Source organism: Globicephala melas, chromosome 6 (assembly GCF_963455315.2).
Source record: "Globicephala melas chromosome 6, mGloMel1.2, whole genome shotgun sequence".
Lineage (NCBI taxonomy): Eukaryota > Metazoa > Chordata > Mammalia > Artiodactyla > Delphinidae > Globicephala > Globicephala melas.
In genome coordinates this window covers 47,868,458-47,873,580 of record NC_083319.1, presented here as the reverse complement: position 1 = coordinate 47,873,580, position 5,123 = coordinate 47,868,458, and the positions used below count along the sequence as shown (strand labels likewise).

The 5,123-nt window shown below is 41.8% G+C and overlaps 1 non-coding gene across 1 annotated transcript; it reads right to left on the bottom strand.

Annotated features, from left to right (window-relative positions):
- Positions 1 to 3,074: 3,074 nt before the first annotated feature.
- Positions 3,075 to 3,181, bottom strand: LOC115863950 (U6 spliceosomal RNA). Its single transcript, XR_004043735.1, has one exon. It is a non-coding gene; the product is annotated as a U6 spliceosomal RNA (small nuclear RNA).
- Between the last annotated feature and the right edge of the window lie 1,942 nt (positions 3,182 to 5,123).

The window sequence follows — 5,123 nt, the reverse complement described above, 5'->3', positions numbered from 1 at the left end:
AGCCCTGGTCCGGGAAGACCCCACATGCCGCGGAGCAACTAAGCCCGTGTGCCACAACTACCGAGCCCGCGTGCCACAACTACTGCAGCCCGCGTGCCTAGAGCCTGTGCTCCGCAACCAGAGAAGCCACCACACTGAGTAGCCTGCGCACCCCAACGAAGAGTAGCCCCAGCTCGCTGCAACTAGAGAAAGCCCGTGGGCAGCAACGAAGACCCAACACAGCCAAAAATAAAATATTAATAAATAAATAAATTTATATTAAAAAAGAAAAAGAACTAGTTCAAGTATTGTCATCTGAAGTAGAAGCTGCAAGAAGCCAGCGACAGCTCTCAGCATGTAATGAGTTATGTGGACTTCAGCAAATTACATGGTTTTCTTGGATATTAGTCACCACATCAGTGAGATGGAGACACTATTGTCTGCCCCTGTATACCTCCCAAAAGAGTAAAGGATCAAAAGAATTCCTAGTTTCTGGAAATAGCGCTGCTGATAACTTAGTGGCTCAGATCAGAAACGCAGAAGCCATTCTTGACTTCCCACATCAGGTCCATCACCAATTAATCTCAAGCTCATTACCTCTCCCACAACCTTCCATTTCTTTTATTCCCACTGCCACTAATCTAGACCAAACCACCACATATTTTTTCCTAAACCATGGCCTCCTCTGGGTGACCCCTGCCCCTGCTGCCCTTTAAGACATCATTTACTCTGGAACTAGAAGGATTTTTCAAAAAGCACTGTTTTGATCACAGATTTTCCCTACCTAGAACTCTTCAATGGCTTTCTAGGGCTTTTATGGGAAAGTCCCAAATCCTCCTGTGATTCATTCTGCTTCAGATCTGGTCCTTGCCACCTTCTTTACAATCTCTTCTCTTGCTGCTCTCTAGTTATATCATTTTTGAAAATCAGAACATCATGAAGAAACAATATGTCTCCCACTGTCCCTTTAACCTTTCATGTGACTGTTTCTTCTCTCACACTTAGATGAAAAAACCAGCAGTTGCAATAACTTTTTGGTTCCCTACTGGGTGATAGAAAATATTATGGTCACTTCCAATGTCAATACATTCTCAGTTCAATATTTCAAAACATCAAGTCCCATATGACACTGAAAACATTCAAAGTTGATTTAAAATTGAATTGTGCCCCTCCCCCATGCTGGAGCCCAGTGTGAGCTGGTTGCTAGTGGAAGAAGAGGGTGGGTCCTAGTCTCTTCTCATTTTCCCCACATGGTGCTCCCACCTCTCCCACCCAACTCCAGTGTGCTAAACCTGGTTTCTGATTCCACCAGCGGGTTGAAGCAGGGGAAGAGAGGAGCGGTAAGGAAAGGGTTAAGCTTCTTCCCTGGCTCATATTGTCTAAAGATGCCTCACCAAATGTAGAAGTCTAGCTGCTGCCTGCTGACCTCTCTTCTGGCTCTGTAACTGCAGATGACTCTAGTTTTTAAAGCAAGAGTTGACATCAGTCCACCACGCCCCCTAAACTCCTCAGGGTACATATTAAATTCTCCTACTGATCCAAGGGAAGTCCTTCTCTCTAATGTCGAGATGAAAGGCAGCACTGCATTCCCCTCCCCCTTGGAGAGGCTGGAGGAAATAACTCTCTCTCCAAAAAATCATCTCCACAAATCATTCCCTCATTTGGAATTCAGGAGTCAAATAACTAGTTTCTGGATGTTTAATTTGAAATTACTATAGAGTGGTATGTTGTAGAACCTGCTTCAATTTCAGATCTCTCTTACCTTAAAGTCAAAGCTCGCATTTTAGCAACATATTGCATGGAATTTCTGTTGGTTTCTCAAACACACCATATTCTCTTTGATTTCTGGCCTTTCAAACATGTTGTCTTCTCTTCTTCCACTCATTCATTTATCTTGGCACTACTCATGTATCTCCAATTCCTCATCCACATTTCAGTATAAAAGGGTTGAAAGGGCTTCCCTGGTAGCACAGTGGTTGAGAGTCCGCCAGCAGATGCAGGGGACACGGGTTCGTGCCCCGGTCCGGGAAGATCCCACATGCCACGGACCGGCTGGGCCCGTGAGCCATGGCCACTGAGCCTGCGCGTCCGGAGCCTGTGCTCCGCAACGGGAGAGGCCACAGCAGTGAGAGGCCCGTGTACCGCAAAAAAAAAAAAAGAGAGAGAGATGAACTGTATGTACTTCATAGATAAGGAAATCATAAAAGCCAATAAACACATGAAAAGATGCTCAACCAAATAAATTATGTAGGAACTACAAATAAAAACTAATAGACACCACTTTCCACCTACCAGACCAGCAAACATGAAAAAGTATAACAATATCAAATGTTGAGAGGATATATAAATACTTAGCTATTGCTGATACCAGTGTAAACTGGTCTAAACTCTTTAGAAAACAATTTGTCATTGCCTTATCAAGGAGAACATGTGCATACTCTGTGACTCAGAAATTTACTTCTAGGTAGTAACATAATGCTCAGGAGATATGTACAAGGATGTTCATGATAGCACTATTTGTGATGGTCAAAAACGGGGAACAATCCAAATGCCCATTGACAGAAAGAATAGATTAAGGTATGTTCATACAATAGAATACTATACATCAGTAAAAATGAATGAACCACAGCTCTATGTGACAAAATGGATAAATCCGGAAACATAACGTTAAATTTTAAAAAAGCAAGCTGCAGAAGAATACTTGAAGTATAATACCTTATATATAAAGTTAAAAACAAAGTTAATAAAATATTTTGTACATGCGTATACATGTAATAAAACCATACAGAAAAGGGGAAAATAAAAAATTTAAGACAGTGGTAATTTCTGGATAAAGAGATTCTTTATATATATATTACATATATATGAAGAAATTTTATATACATGGGTGATGGGCACGTGTGTTTATTTTATTATATTCTTTATAACTTACCTATTTTTATTCATATTTTGTATATGACATCTCCATAAATTATTTTATATGTATAAAATATTTGATTTTAAAAGTATGGTTTTACTCATTTCTCCATTTATCTGCCATAATCAGTTGTCTCTGTTATTTCAAGGTAGGACCTATGATTCCTTTTTTTTTTTTTTTAAATATGGAACGCTTCACGAATTTGTGTGTCATCCTTGTGCAGGGGCCATGCTAATCTTCTCTGTATCGTTCCAATTTTAGTATATGTGCTGCCGAACCGAGCACAGACCTATGATTCTTGACTATCAACCTGTTTCAGGGCCAAAGTCTGAACCCTAGTTCTGAGGAGCCATTTTGCCTCCATACTAAGTCCAGTATTAGACAGCAGGGAAAGTAGGATACGAATCACGTTCCAGGGCTTCCCTGGTGGCACAGTGGTTGAGAGTCCGCCTGCTGATGCAGGGAACACGGGTTCGTGCCCCGGTCCGGGAAGATCCCACATGCCGCGGAGCGGCTGGGCCTGTGAGCCATGGCCACTGAGCCTGCGCGTCCGGAGCCTGTGCTCCGCAACGGGAGAGGCCACAACAGTGAGAGGCCCGCGTACCGCAAAAAAAAAAAAAAAAGAAAGTTCCAGTCCTGGCTCTGCCATTTATCAGCTGTACAATTTCAGGAATCTCAGCCTCAGTTTTCTTGCCTACAAAATGGGACAATACAACTCCAACCTTGGACTTTCTGTGAGGATCAAATGAGACATTCACAAAGTACTCAGGACGTTAATAAGTGCTCAGAACACGTTAATGTCCGCCATTATGAAAGCAGTAAGTAAGAGGCTGTGTTCCAAATGGTGCACAACCATTACTGATATTTATAAATTAAACTGAAGCCTGGGCACTACTTTCTTTAACTCACTATTTCACTTGACAGACATTCATTGAATGGTTACTAGGCACCAGATATTTTGATGATGGGTCAGTAGCTTCAGCCTCATAAGTGAAAAATGGCATTTGTTCTAACCTCAGGGCTAGGCCTAATGAAGAGGTTTCTGACCCAAGGCATGCACAATGTGAGAATTGAGTTACAGGGACTTAGGCTGTGAGCAAGTAAAATGTTTAATAAATAATGAAAATATGACCCTTGGCGCCAGCATGGTACTTAAGGCCATCTGCTGAGTCATTCCTAAGCTGGGGAAACGTAAGTTCCTGAAGCTACCTGGAAAGCTGGTTATGTCATCTCTGCTTGAAATGAATTCCGAGATATATGTCACCTCCTGGGGTGGTGTGGGTGTGGGGAGAGGTTTTAACTCCTGGGAAGTGAGATATTACTTTGTTCCATTTTGCAAAAATGATCTATTAGACTCCATTCCCAGAAACTGTCTCCTGAAGGCTTAAAGCAGGGCTAAAGAAACAGAATGCATATTTTAAATAGATTCTGTCTTTCTTTGAGCTGAACTCCAAGTTGCCTAATAAATTTTTAAATTCCCAAAGAGCTAGATGCATTCAGAGTGACTCCAAAAAAGATGTTCTATTTTGGGATGTCACAGGCATCACTGCCATAAATCATCACAAATAAAACTGTTGCTTTGACTAATTGGGGACTATACAAAAGGTCGACCTCTTCGTCCTCATCTGCCTTCCCCTTCTTCCCTTTATTGGATATCAGTTTTCAGAATTAAGGATATGAATCTGATCTATCTTCCTCTTACTAATTCAGACTTTAGGTCATAGAAGGACCATAGGATTTCAGAGCTGGCAACTGGAACTCAGAGTTCTTGCATGCATTTCTCAAGGTCATACATCTTAGTGCAGTGGTTCTCAAGCTGTGGTGTGTAACAGAATCACCTGGAGGGCTTGTAAAAACACAGATTGCTGGGTCCCATTCCCCGAGTTTCTAATTCAGTATGCATGGGGTGTGGCCTGATAACCTGCATTTCTGGCAGTTTTTAAGGTGTTATTGATCCTTCTGGTCCAGGTCATAGTTTGAGAGCTACTGTCTCAGTTATTCAAAGGACAAAATATAGAGGCCAACCCTCAAACTGTCCAGTACTTTCTCCAAGGCAGCTCTTCTATAGCATATAGATTTTATGTCCTATCCTTTATAAAGTTATGGAAACCAGAGTTTCTTCTCCTCCTGAAAGTGGAGAATTCCATTGGAGGTAGAGCTAAAAGCATGAGCTTTGGCATCAGACAGGCCTGGGTAAGGGATTAGCTATTCCACAGTTTAGTTTTGT